Here is a 27,009-nt window from a genome sequence, read left to right as displayed (position 1 = left end):
TGCGGGTGACCCTTTTCTTGCCACTGGAATGCTGTTCCTCAGACGGCGGCTCTCGTTTTTACCTCAGTTTTCCAACAGCAATGCCAAAGGCTCTCTCTTCTCTCGGGGTGGCGTTTTCGTCTTCCCCAGACACGCTCCTGGAGAGAGGGGTGACAGGTGTGTCCCTTTCCTTAAGGCTCTTTCCCAAGGGGCGACCATGCTTCTATCTCCGTCAGTTGGGATGTCCAGGGAAAGAGGGTTTTGCTCTATGCGGGGTTCTCCCACCGCACTACCCAGAGACTGCACAGGCAAGCAGCAGCATTCCCCAGAACCTACTCTGAAATTTCCCAGCGAAAGCTAAGCTCTTTGCAGAGGTATTCGGCTTGTCACGAAACGCACTTTCCTGCTGCTTCCTCAGCAAAGCTTTGGGAGTTTGCTCTCTCGCGTCAGGGGAGAAGTGCGGGACAGTTGGTGCCCCTTGGACCTTGGTTTCCTGGGCAGGAGGTTCGTTCCCTGGGTTCAAACTGCCTCTCCAAGTAGGCTGACAACGCCTTGACCCTGCAGCAGTGTGTGTCGCCCAGGAGGCACTCTGTGCAGACTGTCATCTCCCAGCTTAGCCAGGGCCTGGCTTTTCCCTCTGGCATTCAGGCGGACTTGGGAGCATGCCTGTGTCTTCCCCAGAAGAGACGAGAGGCAAGAGCAGCACTGCACACCGCTCGCACCCTGCGATGGCTAGCACCTGTGGAACAGTCCCGCTCATTCCCCAGACACCAGTGCCACTGCAAACGCTGCCACATCCTGGAGGAAGATGGTACCTGACTGCCCGTCACTACAGGGAGCAGTTTCTGCGAGTTCAGAGTCGGGCGCCTGGTGGCAACCCGAAATCTTCCCTAGGGACAGGTGGCCAAACACCTGTGGTCCCCTTGGGACTAGAGGCCCCAGAAAGGCCTGCCTTCTGCCCAGACTCCTTTCTCAATGTGGAGCATGCGCCCCTGCTCTGGTCGTCCCCTCGTGTCTCCTTAGCAGCCCGGCTTCTGTCTCTCTGCACAGGGAGTGGGTGACACTTTCCTTGCCACCTGCCCCCGGTTCCTCAGAAGGCATGCTCTCGTGCTTCACATCAGGTTTCCGACAGCAATGCCAACGGTTCCTCTCTTTTCCCAGGACAGCTTGCTGCTCCTTCCCCACAGAAGCTCCTGGAGAGCGAGGGTGACAGGCGTGTCCCTTTCCTTAAGGCTCTTACCACAGGCACGACCATGCTTCTCTCTTGCGCAGACGGGATGTCCTGGCAAAGAGGTTTTCGTTCTATGCGGGTTTCTCCCGCCAAGCTACCCAGACAATGCTCAGGCAAGCAGCAGCAACAGCCCCAGACCCGTCTCTGCTTTCCCAGCGAATGCAGAGCTTTCGCAGAGCTTTTCGGCTTGGCGCGAACCGCACTTTGCTGCTGCTTCCCCAGCAAAGCTTTGGGCATTCACTCTCTCCTGTCAGGTGAGAAGAGGTGCAGCAGAGTTCTAATGCATTTATTTTTCAAAGTAATTGTTCACCAATATTCATATAGCATAATTTCTGATTAAAATCAAGTAACATTTACTTGCATCACCAGTTTACTTGCTGATCCAGTAATATTCTTAATTTGGTCAAATCTAAAACATACTGGCAATGATTGCATTTGCATTCATTAGTTTCATTTTATGTGTCTTTGAATATTAAATTATCTGAATTTTCAAAAGAATCTTAATCAGGTCTGAACAGAAATATCAAACTTGTAAAAATTGCTAATGGCTAGAGAAATATTTTTCAGTATAGGTTTTCACTATTTTCTACACATTTGTGAGTGCATTTATTTAAAAATATTTCCTCTGCTCTAGCCCTATTAGATATAATTAATTAAATACACCCAATTTTAGAAAATAAGTATGTATTTTTAAAAGATTGAGATTATCCTTTTAGACATACAACTTTCACATTTTCTTTCTTTTCAAAAATCATATTAAAATTATATGAAAAATGTAGCACCAAGCATTTTTCTTCTGTAAATGTCATCACAAATATTATCATTGTGTATCTTTAGCATAAATGGAGTTGACAAATTGTCAGAACTCATAAATTCATAGAGGTAAAGAAATTGAAACTTAGTCCCATCTCTCCTTAAGAAGATTTTCCCCCTTCAATTATTAATAGGTACAGGAAGAAGTGAAATGTTAATAGTAATTATTACAAAAAAATTGAATGTTGATAATTAGATATTTTTATTTATTTCTGCATTTCTTTGTTTTTGTTTTCTAGACTATTACTAGTTTGACTGCCTCATCTTTTATTATTTAGTCAATTATCAGAGGGATATTATATACTAATCAAAGAATTACAAGTAATAATGACATCTACATTTTATTTACATGAATATATCTGCACTAATATCCACATACACAAAGGAACAGTCCTATTTCCCTAACTTCCACTAGACTAAACTCTTCTAAGAAACTCAAATCTTGACTTCTTGAAAAAATTTGGCTGATCATGAATTTAATATTTTTCTTTATATCTCAGCATTAAAGGATATTATTTGAACTTAAAATGTTACTGGGTAAATTTCAAACACAATTTTTTTGAATCTTACTTAGTGGTAGACAGAATAACAGTCCCCCAATATGTCTACAAATAATGATCTCTAAAGAGGCTTAGATATTTCTAACCTGTGAATGTGCTAGTTTGTATGACAAAAGGAAATGACTTAAGGTTGTGGGTGAAAGTAAGTTGCTAATCAATTGACCTTAAAATGAAGAAATCATCCTATATTACTTGAGTTAGACTAGTGTAATCACAATAATTTTTAAAAGTAGAAGAGGGAGGGGGCAGCTCACTGGCTCAATTGTTATAGCATGTGACTCCTGATCTCTCTCTGGGTTGTGAGTTCAACCCCCATGTTGCGGGTAGAAATTACTTAAAATCAAAACCTTTGAAAAGAAAAGAAAGTGAAAGAGGTAGGCAGAAAAGAACCAGAGATTGTCACATAAGCATGATGTGGTCAAAGTTGTTGGCTTTGAAAATAGGGAAAGAAGATGAGCCATGAGCTAAGGAATGTGGGCAGTCTCAAACTGGAAAATGAATTTTCCCCTAGACCCTCAGAAAGAATGTATACCTGTCCACATATCAATTTTAGTCCAGTGAGATGCCTTACGAACTTCTGACATCCCAAATTTAAAATAATGCATTTTTGTGAGTCATAGCTAGTTCGTGTATGAACAGTTCATTCCTAGAGAGAGAAATGTTTTCTACTTATTTTGATCTGAAGATTGTGGCACATTCAAGCCAGTCAGTTGCAGGGTCTCAGTGTTCCTCCTATAACACTGCACCAAGTTCCAATGGATATGTCTCTAAGGCTAGGAAATGTAAGCAAAAGAATCTTCCTAGGGAAAAGAAGCAATGAGAGAGAGAGAGAGAGAGAGAGAGAGAGAGAGAGAGAGAGATATGTGTGTGTGTGTGTGTGTGTGTGTGTGTGTGTGTACGTGAAATCATGGGAAAATGTAAGTTTAAAGGAAACAGATGAAATTCTAGAATAAAGGTAAGTGGCCTATTTATTTTCTTTCTTTCTTTATTTTTAAGATTTAATTTATTTGACAGAGAGCTAGAGAGAGAGAAACAATAGGTCAGGGGTGGGGCAGGCAGAGGAAGAGGGAGAAGCAGGCTCCCCACTGAGCAGGAAGCCCTACTTAGGCTCAATCCCAGGACTCAGACCTGGATTGAGGGCAGACACTTAACTTACTGAGCCACCCAGAAATCCCTGGACTATTTCTGCAAATAAAGAAAATAAGATTGTTGATGAGTTCTATGTCTATAAAGGCATTGTTTAACTTATGAACCAGGAACATCTCATCAAATTTATTGGAAGCACACACACATCAAAGATGGTGGACAAACAAGAGTAAATTTAGTAGATCTGGGTTGCTAAAATCTTATATATTCCAAAGGAAAGCCCATCTTCAGAACTGGCCTTTGGATGGCTCCCGAGACACAACCTCAGAACTCTTATGATACTTTGTTTGAAAAAAGTATTTTTTGTATGCCTGTAGGCTTGGGTCATACTCTACTAATCTGACCAGGTGCTTGTCCTAACAATGTAATTTATATGATAAATGGGGTAAAAGATGGCTGGAGTCTGAGAAGTTGAAGTCAGTCACATGGGAATATTTTGCATATATCATAATGCCCTGTTACTAGGGCATAGTTTTCTGTATGACTCCATTAGTTAGTGGCACCTGAAAGCTTCCACTGATTTATCTGAACTTCATTCATCCCACGCATCTTTTTACTTTGTTGATTTTAAACTGTCTTTTTGTGTGATAAACTATAACCATGGGTATGAGGGTTTATTTTTTTCTTTTTAAAGGACTTCTTTTTTTTTTTTTTTAAAGATTTTTATTTTATCCATTTGACAGAGATAGACAGTGAGAGAGGGAAGACAAGCAAGGGGAGCAGGACAGCGAGAAGCAGGCCTCCCACTGAACATGGAGCCCAAAGGGGGAGGGAGTAATTGATCCCTGGACCCTGGGATCATGACCTGAGCCAAAGGCAGAGGCTTTATGACAACCACCCAGGTGCCCCATAAGAGTTCTTTTTAAAGACTGGTGAGTCCTAGCAACTTATGGAGACTGAGGTAGGTCTCAATGTGAAGGAAAAAGTCCATAGATGAGGAAAAGAATATTATAGTATAATGACATCTATTTTTCTCTTACTTACAAATAAAATGTATCTTGCTTAAAGAAAGTCCTAGGTTCCGATTACTTATTCCATGAAAACTTTAACATCAGTCAGTCAATTAAAGTTAACCAAAAATTTACAGCAGTGATTTTTTTTTCTCCCTAGCTCTGTGTGCTATACACAAAAAACAAAGATAATCACATTCACTCAAAAATAAAAGCATTAGGGAAATTAGGGCACCAGGGACTTTCTGTCCCATAATAAAATTTGATACTGATTTTTTCTATTTCTCACAGGAACACACCTCTAAATATATAATATAAACAGCAACTGGGTCTTATATAAAAATTTCAATATATAGTAAGCTTTACAAAATTATTTTTATTTATTTATTTGACAGAGATCACAAGTAGGCAGAGAGTGAGAGGGAGAGAAGCAGGCTCCCTCTTGAGCAGAGAGCCCAATGTGGGGACTCAATCCTAGGACCCTGGGATCATGACCTGAGCCGAAGGCAGAGGCTTTAACCCACGGATCCAGCCAGGCTCCCCTACAAAATTATTTTTAAAGATGTGACAGAAATGTGGTATGTATTGATGCTTAGCAGCCACCGTGTTTCCTTCTAGTGTGCATTCATATTTGGAGAGGTTCAAGAACTGCACTCCTTCGATGTCTTTGCATCTGGTTTTCTGGATGCAATTTATTTGCTCAGGCAGATAAACTTACATGAAATAGACTCAGAACTGAATAAAAAGCAAAGGGATATGGAACTTGAGACATCCCTTGTGCTGCCCCAGATCAGGACAGAGAGAATGCAGGTATGTCATCTCTGCTCTCTGATTCTAAGTTGTTTGTTTGTTTCTGCAATGGAGAACATGATTATGGTAAAGGCAGTTTAATTTGGAAGGTGAAATCACTCCTGGAAGTGTGGCCAGGATCTTTTATAACCTACTTCCAATGATTTTATATCTTCCTAATATTTGCTAATAAATCCCTTTAGGTTTAAATGTGCTAGGAAAATTTCAATTGCCTGAAAGCAAACCCCAAATTCAAGGGATTCAATATTTGGAGGAAACAATTCACCTTTAAATTATGCTGTTTCACAGAATTTTCATGCCAGTGTTTTCTTCTTCTTCAATAGAAGCACAACCAATTGCAGTGCCAATTTACCTAATGAATTCCCAGCCTACCAGAGTGAGCTCCACTCACATAAAAGGCACAGTCGAAACCTATGCACAGCTTTGTTCCAAGAGGTTCTTTATGTTTAGTTTAACAATGCAGGAACTCAAGATGAAATGAGATTATTAACTGGATATAGATAGTTCTCTTTTAAAACCATAAAACAGATATGCCAACATGAGAGCCACTTTTATAGACCCACCTCAAACCATTTATTTCTTAACCTCTGTCAGCATCTCTAGAGAGCATCAGCATCGATACAGAACAGATCCATCCCATTTTCTGTAGCCCACAACAAAGAAAACAGCCAGGAACACATGCTGAATCATAGGCCAGCTAAACTCCTGCTATTCACTCTAACTCTTTCCTGCCTTAGGGACTTGCTAACCTAGAATTCTGAGTGAATGACAACAAGAATTCACAATTCTGCTTCAGGTAACTCCAAGGATTTAAGAATTTGTAAAGCATCGAAGGAGTCAGATTGTTGATAGGTCCAAGTCTCCCCAAAACTCACATTCATGAAGGAATTTGCATTTCTATTTCTGTGACCTGTAAATAAAACAAAAGAGTCACTAGAATAAAAACATGTTATCTTTGGGAAATTGTTTTATAAAATCGGCATGAGAGGAGCCTGAGGCTGAAGGGTCCTTGCAATTTTTTACTTTATGTTTTATAATCTTGTTGTAAAAAGAACATGTTTATTCATGTTCTATCATTTATTTATACAAGAATTATTGTTAAAATTAGGTTCTGAAAAATAATAAATATAAGACTTTAACATTCAGTCTCCAATATATATTTAATTTTACTGATGAATGAGAAAAACACATATCAAGGTAGCAGAGGCAGTTAAAAAAAATAGAGGCAGAAAAAAAAAATAGAAACTACAAAATGTAATGAAAAAGCAAGATGGCAAAATAGAGCTGTAATCTTTAAACAACCCAGGTAATGTATGGGAGTTGAAAAAAAGAACAGTGTTAAAATATGTGTAAATAGTGTTTGAACATTTGTTTGTCTCTCTAAGTAACAGAGAATGTAAGAAAAATGGTATGTGTGCATCATCCCAACTCTAAGAATAAAGTGTATGTGTAATTGTCTTCAGTTTCTGATCACCATATCATACTATAAAGTGTCTCTTCCTTGTGTAAGTCCCACTTTAAGTTGAGCTGAAAAATCATTCAGATACATTTGCTTTGGATTTCCCCCCAGAATATAAGTAATGTTATATTTGATTTAAGGGAGGAACTAAGGGAAATAGTTGATTAAGATACTAGATAAGAGAATAAAGCAGTAACAAGTCAAAGAAGAGATCATAAAATCAAGCCTGTATTTAAAAAACAAAGGCAGTTCATTTTTGTCTTGTGTTATGTGCTAGACAAAGTACATAGGTCAATAGAGCATTTTCCTGGTTTTCACATTTTGAGAGTGAGGACAGGAGAGCTGATTCTTTTCCTTCCCTGGAAGCTCACACAGCTCCATTTGGCCATCAGATCTCACCTGAATTTCTTCAGAAACTTCAGATCTGGGATCCTTGCCTCTGTCTCATGCTGCTATCTCTGCACAATACAAACAAAGCAAAAACAACATTTCTCTGTTGCTCCTAGCATTCTCCTTTCAAATAAATAACAAGTAATTATATCAGTTACAGTTTATTAAAATCCATCTATGGAACCCAAGTTTCTGGAGAATAGATGCCCTTATTTGACTTGGTTACACAAATGGCATTGTCACTTAATCCCATACTCATTCTGGATTGTTTGAGTTGTGTGTTGAAGTAGCAAGGGTTTTTTTGTTGTTGTTGTTTGTTTGTTTTTTGTCATGAAAACCCATACTTACTTGAAAGTATGACTGATAGGTAAACTAGGGTTATTCCTATTTGAGTATTTATACAGTTTATTCTTTTTAAAAAATCAAAGGAGTGCTCCTGTCACTTTGAGGAAAGAAAGTGAAAGAGTTTGAAGTTAATGGTAATTTTAAGGTTTTCAGTATATTTTAGAATTTTGAGAAACTCATAATCTCCCACCAAAATCTTTATATCTTTACCCTCTTAAAGACTTTAATATGATTTTGTATTATTCTATAAAATTTCTACATTTGGAAGATCTGTGTACTTTCAGTGAGTCAATAATTTCCAGATAACCAATTCAAGATGTTAAAAAAAATTAGTATAGATAAATAATCAAATAAAAGTCCAAGGTAGACCAATGGGTTGTTAATTTTACTAAGGTTATTTTTTAAGAGATGTTTTAGGTTCACAATAGGGGAACATACAGGGAGTTCCCTTATGCCCCCTTCCCACCCCAACACGTGCATAGCTTCTTCCATTAGCAACATCCCCTACCAGAGTGCTACATGTGTTACAATTAATGAACCTACATTGTCACATCATAATCACAAGAAGTTCCTTACTGACCATTCATTCTTGGCTTTGTGCATTCTATGTTCTCATAGATGAATGTCTAATGACATTTCCATCATTATGGCATCAAACAGAGTATTTTCTGAAAATACTCTGAAAATCCTCCATGTACTACCTATTTATCCCTCTCCTCCACCATCCCTAGCAGCCACTGATCACTTTTCTATATCCATATTTTTCCCTTCCCTGAATGCTATGTATTTGGAATTATACAATATGTGGACATTTCATATTGGCTTCTTTAACTTAGTAAGATGCATTTAAGTTTCCTCCATGTCTTTCATGGATTTATAACTCAACTTCTTTTACTGCTGAGTAGCATCTTGTTTTCTCGGATGTATCACACTTTATCTGCTCACTTACTTAAAGATCTTGGTTGCTTCCTAGTTTTGGCAAATATGAATGAATAAAGCTATTATAAATATCTGTGTGAAGGTTTTTTTGTGAACATGTTTTTAACTTCCTAGGGTAAATATCAAGGAGTACAACTGTTAGATTGTATGATAAGAATGTATTTAGTTTTGCAGCAAGTATTTTATGGATATCAACAAACTTATTCTAAAGTTTATATAGAGAGGGAAAAGATCCAGAATAGCCAACACATTATTAAAAGGGGAAGAATGAAGAATGAAGTTGGAGGACTGACACTATCTGCCATTAAGACTTACTATAAAACTACACTAATCAATACAGTGTAGTATTGGTGAAAAGTAGACAAATAGATCAATAGAAAAGAATCAAGAACCCAGAAATAGACCCCCATAAATACAGTTAACTCATGTCTGATAAAAGATAAAAGGTAATACAATGGGGAGCAAAGATAATATACTTAACAAATGACACTAAAATGTGCACATACATGTAAAAATATGACCTGTAACTTACACTGATCACATAAATTAACTCAAAATGGGTCACAAATGTAAAGCACAAAACTATAAACTGCTAGAAATTAATGTAGGGGAAATACTCCATGACTTTTGATATGAGGATGACTTTTAATTCAGACAAATAAATCTGATTTAAAAAATGGACCCAAGACCTTAGCAGATACCTCATCAAGGAAGATGACAAATAAGCATATGCAAAAATGTTCCATATAATATATCATCAGGGAAGTTCAAATTAAAATAACACTACCCACCTATTCGAATAGCCAAAATCTACAACTCTGACAACACCAAATATTGGTGAGGATGTGGAACAACAGGAAATCTCAATCAATGCAAAAAGATACAGTCACTTTAGAAGATTATTTGGTAATATCTTACAAAATGAAACACATTCCTACCATATAATTCAGTAATTAATCTCCTTGGTATTCATCCAAAAGAATTTAAAATGTACAAAACCCTGAACAAGGTGTTTATAACAGCTTTATTTATAATTTCTCAAATTCGAAAGCAACCAGGATGCCCTTCAGTAGGTGAATGGATAAATAAACTGTGTTACATCAAGATAGTGGAACATTCAGCACTAAAAGGAAATGAGCTATTAAGCCATGAAAAGACTTAGAGGAACTATAAATGTGCATTACTTATGTTAAGAAGCCAATATAAAAAGCCTATACTTTGTATAATTCCAACTATATGACATCCTGGAAAAGAGGAGAATATGGATATTATGAAAGATCAGTGATTTCCAGGGGTTTAAGGAGTGGCTGAAGAGATGACTAGGCAGAATACAGATTTCTTGGTCAGTGAAAATACTCTGTATGCTATTATAATGATGGATATATGTATTGTATGTTTTCCAGGACCATAGAATGCACAGCACCAATAGTGAACCCAAAGGTAAACAATGGACTTTCAGTGATTATGATGTTTCAGTAGAGATTCATCTTTGGTTAAAAAAAATACTATTCTGATAGGTATCATTGACAATGGGGAAAGATATATATCTATATATAGAGATATATAGGGACAATGTGGAAAGATATATATCTATAGATATATATATATAGATATATATCTCCATTTAGATATATAAAGGAACGAAGTATATGGGAGACATCTGTACCTGCCTTTCAATTTTGGTGTAACCTTAAACATCTTTAAAATATAAAGTTTTTTTAGGGGTTCCTGGGTGGCTTAGTGGGTTAAAGCCTCTGCCTTCAGCTCAGGTCATGGTTCCAGGGTCCTGAGATTGAGCCCCATATCGGGCTCTCTATTTGGCAAGGAGCCTGCTTCCCCCCACCCCTGCCCCTGTCTGCCTCTCTGCCTACTTGTGATCTCTGTCTGACAAATAAATAAAATCTTTAAAAATACATAAATAAAATAAAATATAAAGCATTTTTAAAAAATACTTAATATTCCAGGGCTCAAGGTGTGCCTGGATGATTTAGTTGGTTAAGTGTCTGCCTTTGGCTTAGGTCATGGTTCCATGATCCTGGTATTGAGCCCATGTCATGTTCCCTGCTGAGCAGGGAGCCTACTTCTCCTCCTCCCACTGCTGCACCCCCAACTTTTGTGCTCTCTCTTTATTTCAAATAAATAAATAAAATCTTAAAAAAAATGCTTCACATATTTTTTTAAAGATATATACATATTTACATGTATAAATACTTACGGGTATATTTTACATGAATCACCTATCATGAACTGGTCATGTCAGTCCCACCCGATGGTAAGATTGGGCATGACAAGAAGCAATTTATCATTAATATTGAAATGGTACATATGAGAAGTGATCTGAGCAGGTCCAGAAGTAAAAACAAACAAACAAACAAACAAACAAACAAAAACAGAAAAAAACAGTGGAGGAGGAGGGACAAGATGGCAGAGAAGAGCCCCTGTTTCAACCAATCCCCTAAAGAGAGCTAATTATCTAACAGAACATTCTGAACACCCATGAAATAAACCTGAGATGTAGGATTATACACTTCTCAATCTCTACAGGGGCAGAAGACACCAGTGGAGATGTAAAGCAGATTGGGAAAGCCGGACTGATATCGGAGGATAAACAGAAGTTGGGAGAGAGCCACCAGAGAAACGCATTAGAAAGTAATATCCCAATATGAGAATGCTCTGTGAATGGGCACGAGCATTAACTTGGAAACTGGTTAAAAGCACTCAAAAAGAGCAAATGATTGAAAGGGGCAACTGGTGGAATCGGGTGATTACGGGCATGGGGCTAAGCCCATGGAACCATGATGGCCACCTCTGGCGACCACCTGGGGAAGAGAGAGTACAGCAGAGCTTCCAGCTCCTGGTCCCTGAGTCCCCAGGGCTGTGCAGCTTGCATCACCACTTGGCTGGGCACATTCGCATCCCCACATGAGGGAGTCAGGTGTGGATGCCAGCCTGTGCTCTCTAGAACTACAGCCTTTTGCAACTCTGTGAGTACTTCAGGACCAAGCTCTGACCCACTCCCCACTTGCACCCGAGAAAGCTCCATGTGGCCAGTAGCCAGTGGTCTCTAGGAGAAGAAGAGGGTCTGGATGTTCCAGACCCTCCTGAAGGAACCCATCACGATCTCTGGTCAGTAGCCCTCTGTGGTGACCTGTGAAACCCTGAGGCCTGGACCCCAGACAGCTGTCCTGGCAAAGAAACCACCATAAGTGGCCTCCCTGGACCAGTATCACTCATGGTTTTAGTGGCATGGGGGTGCAAAGATAAGCAGGCACTTTGGGCGACTCCTGGGATGGTGCCAGGGAATGTGCACTGCCTGTGGGAGGTTGCAGGGTTTATCAGAGTTTGCAGAGGGAGACTCTGTGTGTTTTGGACCACCCAGATCAGTGCAGACAGGCTTCTCTCTGAGACAGAGTTCTGGGTGCAGTTTGCTTTCCACTAAACCTCTGAAAAGCGACAAAAAGCTGCCAAGAAAAAACCTTCCAGAGAACAAAAGCCTGAAAAACCTGTATCCACAGAGCCAAGCCTCTTGATAGGGGACAGGAGACCTCAACCCAAGCAAGACTGACTGAAAAACAATGTGGCAGACCCCTCCCCAGAAAGCAAGCCAAAATAACTAGAGGACAACCATCACAGGATTTCCATAAGAACGTAAAACCCCAACATCAGGGGAAAACAATATATTAAGCTCCCAGTATTGCCCTAAAACCTGGATATTTCCTAGATGCAACTTTTATACTTAATTTGTTCTCACTATTTTTCTTTTTAATTTTTTAACCTACTTATCATTACAATTAGAGGTTTAATACAACATATTCCATAATAACCTTTTAACTTGAGCTTTTTTAATACATATACCAGTGTTTTTCTTTTTTTTTCCCCTAATTTTAAAAATATACATATAGATATAAGCTGCAAGGCAAGCCTCTTTCCCTAATCAATACTACCCCTATGTATAAACCAGTTTTAAACTCCTTTTATCTCTGAAAAGTTGAGTCCTTTAACAAAGATATCAATATAAGCCAGGAAGAATCAAAATAACCTTCCTCACCCACACTGAGGATTTATAAGCACCCTACTATCTTTTTCTTCTGTCAGTGTTTCTGTGCATTTGTTTTTGTTCTGGTATTATATAAATCTTATCTCTGGGGTTTATTTTGGCTATTTTTGTTTTGTTTTGTTTTGTTTTTTCCTTATCACTTACATTTGTCACTCTTTTTGTTTGTCAATTTTTGTTTGTATACCTTATAAGCCCAAGAGGGAAATACATAGACATCCCAACCTCACTCAAAAAAAAAAAAAAATCTTGAATATACCAATTCTCTTTACACCTTAAAGAACTGGAAAATCAACAACAAATTAAGCCAACCCCATGCACAAGAAGGGAAATAAGATTAGAGCAGAGATCAATGAGATAGAAATTGAGATAGGAGAACACGTCAATAAAACCCGAAGATGGTTTTTTGAAGGAATCAATAAAATCAAGAGACCACTGGCTAAACTAATCCAAAAGAAAAGAAAGAGGACCTAAGTTAATGAAATTATGAATTAAAAGGGAGAGATCCCAACTAACACCAAAGAAATAGAAACAATCATCAGAAAATATTATGAACAGGGCACGTGGGTGGCTCAGTGGGTTAAAGCCTCTGCTTCCAGCTCAGGTCATGATCCAGCGGTCCTTGGATCGAGCCCCACATCAGGCTCTCTGCTCGACAGGGAGCCTGCTTCTCTTCCTCTCTGCCTGCCTCTCTGCCTACCTGTGATTTCTGTCTGTCAAATAAATAAATAAAATCTTTAAAAAATATATCATGAATAGTTATATGTCAATAACGTAAGCAACCTAGATGAAGTGGATGCATTCCTGGAAACCAATGAACTTCCAGAACTGAATCAGGAAGAAACTGACAACCTGAATATACCAATATCTAGTAATGAGATTGAAGCAGTCATCAAAGACCTCCCAAAAAACAAGAGCCCAGGACCTGGTGGATTCCCTGGAGAATTCTACTAAACTTTCAAAGAAGAAATAACACCTATTCTTCTGAAGCTGTTTCCAAAAACAGAAGCAGAAGGAAAGCTTCCAGACTCTTTCTGTGAAGCCAGCATTACTTTGATCCCCAAACCAGGCAAAGACACCACCAAAAAGGAGAATTTCAGACCAATACCCCTGAAGAATATGGATGCCAAGATTCTCAACAAGATCCTAGTTAATAGGATCCAACAGTACACTAAAAAGATTATCCATCATGACCAGGTGGGATTTATCCATGGGATGCAAGGGTAGTTCAACATTCACAAATCAGTCAATGTGGTAGAACAAATCAATAAGAGAAGAGAGAATAACCACATGGTCCTCTCAATTGATGCAGAAAAAGCATTTGGCAAGATACAGCATCCATTCCTGATTAAAACACTTCAAAGTACAGGGATAGAGGGAACATTCCTCAACTTCATAAAATCTATCTATGAAAAACCCATAGCGAATATCATCCTCAAAAGGGGAAAGCTGACAGCCTACCAATTGAGATCAGGAACACGACAAGGATGTCCACTCTAACCCCTGTTATTCAACGCAGTACTAAAAGTCCTAGCAACAACAATCAGACAACACAAAGAAATAAAAGGTATTCGAACTGGCAAAAAAGAAGTCAAACTGTCTGTCTTTGCATCTCTCTTCGCAGATGACATGATACTTTACATAGAAAACCCAAAAGACTCCCCCTCCCAACTACTAGAAGTCATAACAGCAAGTTAGTAATGTGGCAGGATACAAAATTAATGTACAGAAATCAGTTGCTTTCTTATACACTAACAATGAAAATATAGAAAAGGAAATTAGAGAATTGATTCCATTTCCTATAGCACCAAGAACCATAAGATACCTTGGAGTAAACGTAACCAAAGAGGTAAAGGATCTGTACTTGAGGAACTACAGAACAATCATGAAAGAAACTGAAGAAGACACAAAAAGAATGAAGAGCATTCCACACTCATGGATTGGAAGAATAAACATTGTGAAAATGTCTATACTGCCTAGAGCCATCTATACTTTCAATGCTATCCTGATTAAAATTCCACTGGAATTTTTCAAAGAGCTGGAACAAACAATCCTAAAATCTGTATGGAACCAGAAGATACCCCGAATAGCTAAGGAAATGTTGAAAAAGAAAAACAAAACTGGGGTCATCATGTTGCCTGATTTCAAGCTTTACTACAAAGCTGTGTTCACCAAGACAGCATGGTACTGGCACAAAAACAGACATGTAGACCAGTGTGGAACAGAGTAGAGAGCCCAGATATGGACCCTCAACTCTATGGTCAAATACTCTTTGACGAAACAAGAAACATATACAGTGGAAAAAATTATCTTCAATAAATGGTGCTGAAAAAATTGGACAGCTATGTATGGAAGAACGAAACTCAACCATTGTCTTACACCATACACAAAGATAAACTCGAAATGGATAAAAGACCTCAAAGTGAGGCAGGAGTCTATCAAAATCCTAGAGGAGAACATAGGCAGTAACCTTTTGGACATTGGCCACAGAAACTTTTTTCAAGACATATCTCCAAAGGTAAATGAAACAAAAGCAAAAATGAACTTTGGGGACTTCATCAAGATCAAAAGTTTCTGCATGGCAAAGGAAACAGTCAACAAAACAAAGAGGCAATCCACAGTATGGGAGAAGATATTTGCAAGTCACAGTACAGATAAAGGGCTTATATCCAAGATCTATAAAGAATCTTTCAAACTCAACACCCAAAAATCAGATAATCACATCAAAAAATGGGCAGAAGACATGAACAAACACTTCTCCAAGGAAGACATACAAGTGGCTCACAGACGCATGAAAAAATGTTCATCATCATCATCAGCCATCAAGGAGATTCAAATCAAAAGCACATTGAGATACCATCTAACACCAGCCAGAATGGCCAAAATCAACAAGATGGAAAACAATACATGTTGTGGAGGATGTGGAAAAAGAGGAACCCTCTTACACGGTTGGTAGGAATGCCAGCTGGTGCAGCCACTTTGGAAAACAGTGTGGAGACTCCTTAAGAAATTAAAAATAGAGCTACCCTATTACCCTGCAATTGCAGTACTGAGTATTTACCCCGGAGATACAGATGTAGTGAAAAGAAAGTCCATCTGTACCCCAATGTTCATAGCAGGAATGGCCATAGTCACCAACCTGTGGAAAGAGCCAAGATGCCCTTCAATGGACAAATAAAGAAGATATGATCCATATATATACAGTGGAGTATTATGCCTCCATCAGAGAGGATGAATACCCAACTTTTGTATCAACATGGATGGGACTGGAAGAGATTAGGCTAAGTGAGATAACTCACACAGAGAGAATTAATTGTCATATAGTTTCACTTACTTATGGAGCATAAGGGATAACATGGAGGACCCTGGGAAATGGAAAGGAGAAGTGAGTTGGGGGAAATTGGAGGGGGAGATGAACCATGAGAGACTGTGGACTCTGAGAAACAAACTGAGGGTTTTGGGGGGAGGGGGTTGGGTGGGCCTGCTGGTGGGTATTAAGGAGGGCACATATTGCATGGAGTACTGGGTGTGGTGCATAAACAATGAAATTTGGAACACTGAAAAAAATTAAATAAAAAAAAAACAATGGAATGATATATATCACTCCACCTTCAAACACATTAAAGGATGCAGAGATGTTCTCTATTTTATCTACATTGAATTTGTTGGGTTACTCTTTGCAAAAACTAGGTGGACCAAAGTAGCAATGACTTACTGATAAAATACTCAAGTAGTAACCCACATTCTACTTATTGCACCTAATGTGATAACTTCACTAGGGAAGTTTAGTGTTAATTTGTGTATGTAATAAGCAGCTATTAATCTTATGAATGACTGTTTTCCATATGCATCATGAAAGTGAGTAAGAAGTCAATTTCATTCACATGGAACGATATTAATTCACAATAGTTCCACAAGCATTCACAATAATGTCATATTAATATTAATGACATTATTAGTGTGTTAATGACATTTGCAATCATGTCATATTAATTTTCTTACCTTATATCATAATATATTACAAAGTTTACTGGGCCATCTGGACATGTTAAATTGATCTACTACAATAATGAAATCATGTTAATCAAATGTGGTGACTGACAAATGGAAAATACTTTGGAAACCTTAATGAAATAATATGTTCAAGCAAGTTGGAGATAAACTGTAAGAGTCAGAAGCCAGCTACATGGGTAACAGTTCAGAATCTAACAATTTGAGTCGTGATGGTATCTGTACAAAGTAAAGTATAAATTATTGCATCTTGCTTTTTACCATTAAGTAAGAGACACAGTGCGTGGGTTGGACTTTTCATGATGAGAAGCAACATGTTTATGTCATGCTTTAGACTACAGCTCAATCCTGAGACATGGAAGGATGACTATTTTGGATGATGCCCAGAGCAAGAAACTTTCAAAAGGAGGTCACAGTACAGATATCCCTGCCATTTGACCCATATAATTGAGCATTCAATAAGTAGTATCTGGATTTTAAAAAGGACACTACGTGGAGTTTCTGCCAAGCCCCAAAAGGAAGTTCATAGCACAAATCCTTAATGTACTATAATAAGACCATACTTAACCATGTATCCAGAAACACTTGTCATGTGCTGGTAATATCAGTCCTACCTGGGTAAGATTGGGCAGGCCCAGATGCAATTCATCATTAACATTGAAGTGGTACATACAGGAAATGACTTGAGTAGGTTCCTAAGTCACAAAGAAACAGAACAAATGAACTCAATGTCTTCTACCATGCCTATACTGAGATTTCTCCTTCAATTCCCACCTGTTGCCTAATGGGAGGTCCTTATGACGAGCTGCCAAAGAAAGAAGAAAATCAGTCTTCATTCACAGATGAATATGCCCAGTATAGGAAGGTGCCACACTAAATGTAAACTGCTGCTGCATTATAGCTACACTCAAGAGTGATCCTAAAACACAATGGTAAGGGAAGTTCCTCCTATTTGTTGGCATTTTTGGATGCTGTACCTGGTCATCCCTTTTATATGGAGAGAGAATTGGCTTGAGTTAAGCATATGCATGAGTTTATGGGCATTCAAAGATGGCTTATTTGGTTAGTTAATGGCCTGAAAGAAAAATTGAGGATTAAAGAACGGAAAAAGAATGCAAACAGATCTTTGAGATTACATATAAATGAATAAAGATCTCTCTATTAGACATTAATGCCTGTTAAAGAGCACTTATTGCAGAAGAGACACTAAACAATCAAGTATGAGATGAATTAGCCAGTCAGTGTCAACTAGCTTCTGTCCTTTATCATTCCGATACTTGCAAAACTCACTCTTTAACAGACTAGTCATGATGACAGAGATGGAGTCTATAGGTGGGCCCAACAACATGGGCTGACATTTACTAAAGCTAACCCAGCTATTGTTGCTGATTGGCATTTGACTCATTAGCAACAGAGGTGGATAGTGAGCTCTTGATTTCTTGAAGATACTTGATTTCTTGATTTTTTTGAGGAGGTTAATCAGCACAGAGACAAACTAATTATGTCATATTCATTTCACCCTTTCAGCAGGGACAGAACAGTGACTCATTTGACCAGATAAGCATATAATCTCATGAGTATGAGTTTCCCTTCCTTGTCTACAATACCTTGAACTTCAACGCTAATCAAAAGCTCATAGAGGCTTTGATTAAATAGCATGGGATTCCTCATAATATATCTTGGAACCAAGGCCACATTCTATGAAGCAAAAAATTTAGCAACTGACATAAATATGTAACTCACTGGAAGCGTGTGCATGTGTGTGTGTATCTATAGATATGTGTAAATGGAGAGAGAGAGAGAGACATAGAGAAAAGTAGATACAGATATAGAGAGAAAAAGAGAGAAAGAAAGAGAAGGTAGGCCAGCTGGTAGAGACCCAGGAGAGCTGTCTTTTGGTCCAAAGCCAGTCTGCTAGCACAATGCCTTCTTGCTCAAGAGAAGTGAATCTTCATTCTACTAAGGCCCTCAAACACTTGCCACCTATATTCTGGAAGATAATCTACTTTATTAGAAATCCACTGATTTAAATGTTGATTTCCTCTAAAAAATATTCATGGTAACATCCAGAATAAAGTTTAATCAAATACTTGAGCAACATGGCACAGTCAAGTTGACACAGAAAATGAACTGTCATAGGGGAAAAAAAAAGGATATGTGTGGCAATAATATCTTGTACATCTCCCTCATGTGATCAGTTGGCGTGGACCTAACCACTGCCACAATTTGTGATTGTTTAGCTACCCTTCCTAACTTAGTGGAAAAAAAAATATATATATATACACACACACACACACACACACATATATATATATATATATATATATATATGACAATTCTTAAAATTTACAAGTAGTCTCAAGACTCATAAAATATATAAATTAGAAAATTTTGTTCCTTACTTCTCATGACACTTAGGATAAGGAAGCATTCTTAACCTAACTCTACTTACTAAGAGCAAGTCAGAAGGCAATTTTATATGTGGTAAGTTTCCCAAAGCAAAGTATATGATATGCACCCTAATTATACTCAGGATCAAGAGTAGAATGGACTCCATAATGGATTATAGACAGCTTCATGTCTGATGATAAAATTAATTCATAAATAAAAAATTTAAAGAGTTGAAATAAACCTAGAAAGAAGAACTTAAGAATATTACAGTAGTAAAGATTGCCTTAAGAAAATGTAAAAAAGATTGGAAGTGTTAACCTATTCTTCAAAAATGCCAAATAAATTACACAAGTATTATAGCATGAATGACTTACATTATGGCTGTTTCTTGTTACTTCCAAAATGCATTGAGTAACAGAGATTACAAATAACTTTGCACCTTCATGTAAGTAATTTGAATCCTTTCTTCAGTATTTTAGCTTGTTGTGAGTTCTTTTTTTTTTTTTCAGATTTTGTTTATTTATTTGGGAGAGAGACAACATGAGTGGAAGGGGCAGAGAGAGAGGGAGAGAGAAAGAGAATCTTAAGCAGACTCCACACAGTGTGCAGTCTGAAACAGGACTCAACCCCATGACCCTGAGACCATGACCTGAGCTGAAACCAAGACTCAGATGCTTAACTGACTGTGACACCCAGGCACCCTGGTTCTTAATTTCTTGGCATGTAATCCATTAAAGAAATTTAATGCTTACCTCTGATAATTTAAGCATTTAGAAAAAATGTGGCAGGGATAAAACAAAACAAAACCAACCAGCCTACCTGAAAGCACCATTGTACTATACATTTCCTTCAATGAATACAAGTATTCCACAAATACGACTCAACATACTGGAATCATAGCATTAAGATTAAAAAGGCCAAAGTTATAATTGGGCCAGATGACAATATCATACCAATTCTGATTTTGTTGTTGTATTATTTTTCAAACTTTTCAGGGAAAAGAGGAAATTCCAACTGTTTACCTCTCAGATGTTCAGATGTAGTATTTTGTTGCCTTTAGCATAGGTACATATTCTGCTTATGCTGCTGAGATGCCTGGTTGTAAAAGAAGTCATAAATATTTCAACTTTTCTGCCAATTTTTCCCTGATGGGGGACTGATTTCATTCCTTAAGCATTATTCACTTTGCAATAAGAAAATTACTTCATATTTCCTTACAGGGAGTTAGAGATTAAAAAAAGAGGAATTTCCCCTGATGCTATTACCACCAACATTAATGAGATGATTGGAATATATATAATATTATCATATATGCATGTTATATATACATATATATAATTATGCCAATACCAGCTGGCAGCTGTAAATATTCTTTGATGATAATGTTCTTGAACTATTTTTAATGTTTAGGGTTTTCACTGGAAATGTTAAATCATCTATAAATATATTCTGTTTTGCTGTAGGTTTAATAGAATTCAAAAAATATGAATATAACTTTAAATTGCAAGGATAGATCTAGAAGTCTACCTAGAAGATCTAGGTAGATCTAAAAGACTACCTACAATTTCCAAAATTGGCTAATGGACTCAATATTTATTATGTATGAGGGATGATTCTATATGCTAAAGACAGAACAAAGATACTTGCCTTCATCAAGCTTATATTTTACTGGGAAGGTTGAGACAATAGAATAAAATGTGCATTATGTTAAGAGGTGATAAATGTTATGGAGGAAAAAAAAAGAGAAAGGAGATGGGACACACACCCCTACACACACTCATATAGGACATGAATTTGTAAATATGTTACTGGGACTCATCACTGAGCTGGAGACATTTGATCAGTCTTGAGGGAGGGAAGGGAGAAAACTACTCCATGTACCGCCTAAGGGAAAGACAGGGAGACAGGGAGACTTGGCATAACAGAAGAAATGTTCAAAGTGAAAAAAATATATATCAGATGGAAAGAGCATTTTAGGTCATTAAGATACTGTCACTCTGCAATGGCATTAAAGAATTTAGAACAGAGTAGTGATATATTAATGTGATTATCCTGGCTGCTGTAGTGACAACAGACAGAAGCGGAGATGATGGAAGTAGAGAAACTTGTTAGGAGGCCATAGGAATAATCAAGACTCAAGGCAATATTGCCTTTGATCACAATGTTTGGAGTACGCAGAGGTAAGAAATTGTTGAGGGAAATTGGGATGTATTTTCAAAGCTGAGACAAGAATGTGATATAGGGCGTAAAGGAAATAAAAATCAAAAACAATTCAAAGATGTCCTCGTTATCAGTGGAAAACCTGGTATTCTCATTTCCAGTTCTGTAAGAAGATTAAATTTAGGAGAAAACTTCAGAATTTGGCATGGGAATTATTATGACAAGTAAGATACAATGCTGAAGGGAGGGTTTTTCCATTTGTTTGTTTTTTTGTTTTTTTGTTTTGTTTTTCCTTTCCTCCCGTAGGTAAAAGAAATAAGAGTATGTTTTATGCTGATAGTAAGGATTCAGTTAAGGGAGAGTGGGAGAGGATCAGGGGATAGGTGGAAAAATTGCCCGAGAAATATCCCTGAAGAAGAGGGATGAGATATGATAGACAAATGAGGGTTTGAAGCTTGAAGAAGACCACAGAAACAGAGCAGGGAAGTGTGTCTTTATCCTAATTTCTCTTTCAGGATAACTTTTCTTGAAACACCAACAAGATTTTGAAATAGTATCTTCCAGTGCTTTTCTTGCTTTGAGGTATAATTTACAAACATTGAAATGAACAGATAATTAAATAAGTCCTGCAGATTTTGGCACATACTTATATGCATCTAAAGCACACTTTATTAATGTATCTCCCTTTGTCTCAGTCCCTAATCAATAACCTCCCCATTCTCACAAATCCACAGAAGCAAGCACAATTCTGCTTTCTTTCACAGTATAATAGCGTTGTCAGTTTTAAACCTCCTACAAATAGAATCATAAAGTATGAATTCCTCCTCTGCCTGTGTCTTCTTTTATATAGCTTAATGCCTTGGGATTTACACATGTTATTGCACAAAGCAGTAATTTGTCCTTTTGATTCTTGAATAGTAGTCTATTGTGTGAATATGCATGTTTTATTTATCTATACCTAATCATGGACATTTGAGTTTTATTTATTTATTTTATTTTTTTGTGATTATGAACGGATTTCCTAGGAACATTCTTATAAACACTTTTATAAGTTTTGGCTTATGATTTCATTTTTTTACTTGATGAACACTTAACAGTAGAAAAGTTGAGTTATAAAGAAGTTATATTTTTAATTTTTTAAGAAATTGCAAAAAACATCAAAAAAATAAAAGAATTTACCATATTGTTTTCTAGAATGATTGTCCATTTCTACACTCACTCTAGCCATATAAGAGAGTTCTGTTTGTTACATACCATAACCAACATCCAGTTGGATGTATCGTACTATCTTATTATGGATTTAATTGCATTTCCCTGGTAATGGTGCACACTTTTCATGTGCTTATTTACCATTTTCCTCTATAGAGTATTTCTTGATGTCTTCTTTATTTTTATTATTGTCATTGTTGTTGATTTCCCTGAACAGTCTTTTTAACATTGGAATTCTGTTTTTTGTGTAACACTTATTCTGGGGTTCAGATATATGTACTGTAAATATTTCTTCCAGTTTGTCACTTGTCTCTTTATTTTTTAATGTGTCTTTCAAAAGAAGATGTTTTACTTTTGAATTTGTTCCTCAGAGATGTTAAAGTATTCTGTTAATGTGACTGATAGTGGAGGTAGGTATGGCATTGGAGTTATTTTGCATGGGAGGTGCAAGTCGGAAGCCTCCTGCTATCAAATCATAGTCAGAGAAATCTGTCAGAAAGATAAATATAAGGTGCTTGCATCTATTTGGGAGAGCCCCAACAGTGCATTGTCTTTGTGGAAGTCTCCAGTGAGAGTTCTGAGAAACCAAAGTTCATCAATGCCCTTCCTTCCTCCATAATTCCTAGGGTCTAAAATGTCCCATCCCTAGGTGCCAATTATTTCTCACTCTCAACCTCAGAGATTCTGTTCCTTTGCCTGGACTGTTCTTAATCTCCTCTTCAGTGTAACCAATCATTTTTTCCTCATCTTTATTTTTTAAAATTAAAAAAAAAATAGTCTAGTTGACACAGAATGTTAATTAGTTTCAGGTGTGCAACATAGCACAGCATTCTACATCCTTATAATTTACACTGTCTTCATCACTGCGTAGCTACCACCTGTCAGCATATGATGTTATTATAATATCGTTGAATAAATTCCTTATGCTGTACCTTTCATCCCCATGACTTATTCATTCCATAACTGGAAGTCTGTATCTCCTACTTCCCTTCACCCATTTTGCCCACCCCCCCCCATCCTTTTTCCTCTGACAAACATCAGTTTATTATCTGTGTTTATAGGTCTGATTCTGCTTTTCCTTATTTTATTCACTTGTGTGTGTGTGTGTGTGTGTGTGTGTGTGTGTGTATGTTTAGATTCCACATATGAGTGAAATTATAGAGTATTTTTTTTCTCAGCATGACTTCACTTACCGTAATATTCTCTAGGTCCATATATGTTGTTGCAAATGGCAAGCAATCTAATATCCATCAATAGCTGAATGGATAAGGAAGAGGTAGTACATAGATAGACACAGACCCATACACACATACATACACACACAGAGGAATATTATGCAGGCATAGAAAAAGTCTAGTGAAACCAATCTTAACCATTTACTCCAAACTTTTTTTCTTTGTCATGGTCCAGTCCCCAACAACCTTCCCCAAAATTTCCACCACCACCATTTTTCCCTTTTTTAACAATTGATATTGCTCATTATTTATTAAAAATACCTCTATTCCCTCTATTGTGTGTTGCAGAATCATGTAAGATCTGTTTTTTAATTTATTCCCAAATTTTATTACCAAAGTAGCATTCCATTTTCATGATTGTTTTAAAATCATTTTGTTAAATAAAAACTGACTCCAATTGCATAATTTACTTTTTTTTTAAGATTATATTTATTTCACAGAAAGAGACAGCAAGAGAGTGAATACAGGTAGGGGGAAAGGAAGAGAGAGAATCATGCCCTCTGCTGAGCAGGGAAACCAATGTGGGGCTCAAATCCAGGACCATGGGATCATAACCTGAGCCGAAGGTAGATGCTTAACAACTGAGCCACCCAGGCACCCCTAGAGGTACTGCCTTCTAACTGAAAATATGGTATAAGAAGATGTGTGGTTTTAACAAATAAAGAGTCTAGAAACATAAACACACAGAAGAGGTTAATAATTTGTTTCTGCATATTAATAAATTAAACAAAAATTGGGGAAATCACTTATTTTGGGAGTGTCTTTATGAATTTTTTGCCATACATTAAAATATACACATATTAAAAGGTTTGTGAAGCATCTTATCATACATCTAGTTTTTCTAAATGGTTAACTTTAGGAGTGCCTGGGTGGCTGAGTTGGTTAAGCATCTGCCTTGACTCTAGTCATGATCCCAAATCCTTGGATTGAGCCCCCCTTTGGGCTCCCTGCTCAGTGGTGAGTCTGTGTCTCCTTCTGACTCTTCCCCTCCCCTCCACTCATACTTACATTCTCTCTTTCTCTTTCTGTGAAACAAATAAATAAAATCTTTAAAAAATAAATGATTAGGTTTAAAATCACGTTATTCAAAACGAAGCACAAACACACTGTCATACTCACACACAACATTTTGCATAGTTTCCCCTGATACTTCTCTGTTTCTATCAAGCAATGTTCACTGACTTAATTCAAAGTAGTCTGAGGTCATTCAAAATAGAGTCATTATATTCAGTAGATAATAAAATGAGGAACATGTCCTATTATCTCAAAGTTACATGTTCTTTGAAAACTAGAAGATGGAAAGTAACACACAACTATTATTGCAAATGATGAGTCTATAACAAAGGACACTGTGTCAAGGGGAGGAATGAGTAAGGGACATATGGGCTAGGTAGGGAGAGGTAGGGGGCTCTGTGATCAGGCTCATAGAAATCGCAAAAATATGGAGGTATGGGAAACCCAGAGATAAGGGAACAAACAGGACCACCCTGCCCTAGGCATGTGGGATGGTTGTCTTTTTTGTGATAAACACCTATGACCAACAAAGAATACCCAGACCCTAAAAAGGAAGTAATCCATTGAAGGTGTTATCACTAGTCCTCTTCAATGGTGATATCAATAGAGATGTTAAAAGGATTTAAGCTCCCTGGTTAGCTTTCTATAAAAGACCAACCCTAAATACCCTCTTCAGCAACCATGTTGGGGCTGACCCCTCTCATTCTTGATAGCTTTTTCTACATCTTCACCTAATAAACTTCTGTCTTTTCACACACACACACACACACACACACACACACACACACACACACTCTACCAGATTCCAGTCTGTCATCTAAAAAGCTTGAATGTTGCCACTCCCATCCTCACAATAAGAAAAAAGTTGAAAAAACTGAAAATCAACAACTCTTTTTAGATCTCTCTGGAAATTGAGGTCCCGGGACAGATTACTTACATGACAACTGGAGAGACAGACAGGCACATACAAAGAATCAAAGTTTATGAAAGGAGAAGCCTAGAAGTAGAAGGCTGTGGCTGGAGCCAAGTAGAGACACTTTCAATTTTAAGTGGTGAATTACTGGAGACTTAGTGTAGGCTAGCTTGTGACTTAAAAATAGAAAGAGGCCCAGTCATAGATAGGCTTCCCACACTCTCAGGAGTTTATTAACAGGAGGACTGTCAAATTCTCACATTGAAGACTTGGGAACTCTTCTTTCCCACAGAGAGTGGGGAAAAAGTAGCTATTTTGAAATAGTATAATGCTCTCTGTTCTCCTTAACATGGTCTGAAGAAAACTATTTTATAAGAGCCTAACCAACAGGGATTTTAACAAATGCTAACCAACCTTTGGGAAGAGAAAAATCCAACCATAGCTACTGATGTGGAGGAAAAGGAATACCCAACTCAGGCTCAATAAAAGACTAAGACATAATCATAGAACTATAGAATGTTTCCCATCTTCTAACATCTTACCACCATACCAGTAGGAATCCTATATAACAACAGGAATTAGAGATGAAAAACTGCAAGCTTCAGATCCAATTTAGGAATCTCTAGGAAAATCCAATGAAAACAAGTGAGATAAAAATAAAGATATTAGAGGAAATTTTAGACTCTGACTCCTACTGGTAAAGCAAATAGTAAACACAGATAAGCATAAAATCTCACACGGAAGACATAGCTACCTCAATTCCTTTACTGGATACTTCATCTCTGACTTTCAAAAAGAAGTAACAAGCATGGGGGCACCTGGGTGGCTCAGTGGGTTAAAGCCTCTGCCTTCGGCTCAGGTCATGATCTCAGGGTCTTGGGACCGAGCCCTGCATCAGGCTCTCTGCTCAGCAGGGAGCCTGCTTCTTCCTCTCTCTCTGCCTGCCTCTCTGCCTACTTGTGATCTGTCTGTCAAATGGATAAATAAAAATCTTTAAAAAAGTAACAAGTATGTTAAAAAGGCAAATATACAGCCTCAAGAAGCAAAGCAAACATCAGAACCAGACTTAGCTATGACAAGAATTTTTAGAATTATCAGAATAGGAATTTAATATGATTAACCATGCTGAGGCCCCTAATGAAAAAATGGACACCAAGTAAGAACAGATGCATAATTTAAACAGGGAGATTAAAACTAAGAACAAAAAGGATCTATTAGAAATAAAATAGTCTGTAACAGAAATGAAGAATGACTTTGAAAGGCTCATCAACAGGCTGGCAACAGCCAAAGAAATAATCACTGAACTTGAAGGTATTTCAATAGAGGTTTCCAAAATTAAAATGCAAAAACAAGAACAATAATATGGAATTGAATATCCAAGAACCTTGGCACCATTACAA

General features: G+C 37.5%; 1 long non-coding RNA gene across 1 annotated transcript; it reads right to left on the bottom strand.

The window, feature by feature from the left end:
* Positions 1-5,704: 5,704 nt before the first annotated feature.
* Positions 5,705-26,538, bottom strand: LOC309847631. The gene is made up of 3 exons (XR_014302523.1): positions 26,364-26,538; positions 7,348-7,406; positions 5,705-6,399 (listed from the first exon to the last, which is right to left on the bottom strand). It is a non-coding gene; the product is annotated as an uncharacterized lncRNA (long non-coding RNA).
* Between the last annotated feature and the right edge of the window lie 471 nt (positions 26,539-27,009).

This window comes from Mustela nivalis (assembly GCF_964662115.1).
Source record: "Mustela nivalis genome assembly, chromosome: 14".
NCBI lineage: Eukaryota > Metazoa > Chordata > Mammalia > Carnivora > Mustelidae > Mustela > Mustela nivalis.
The sequence above is the reverse complement of the archived record's forward strand: the minus strand, read 5'-3'. Positions and strand labels throughout refer to the sequence as shown.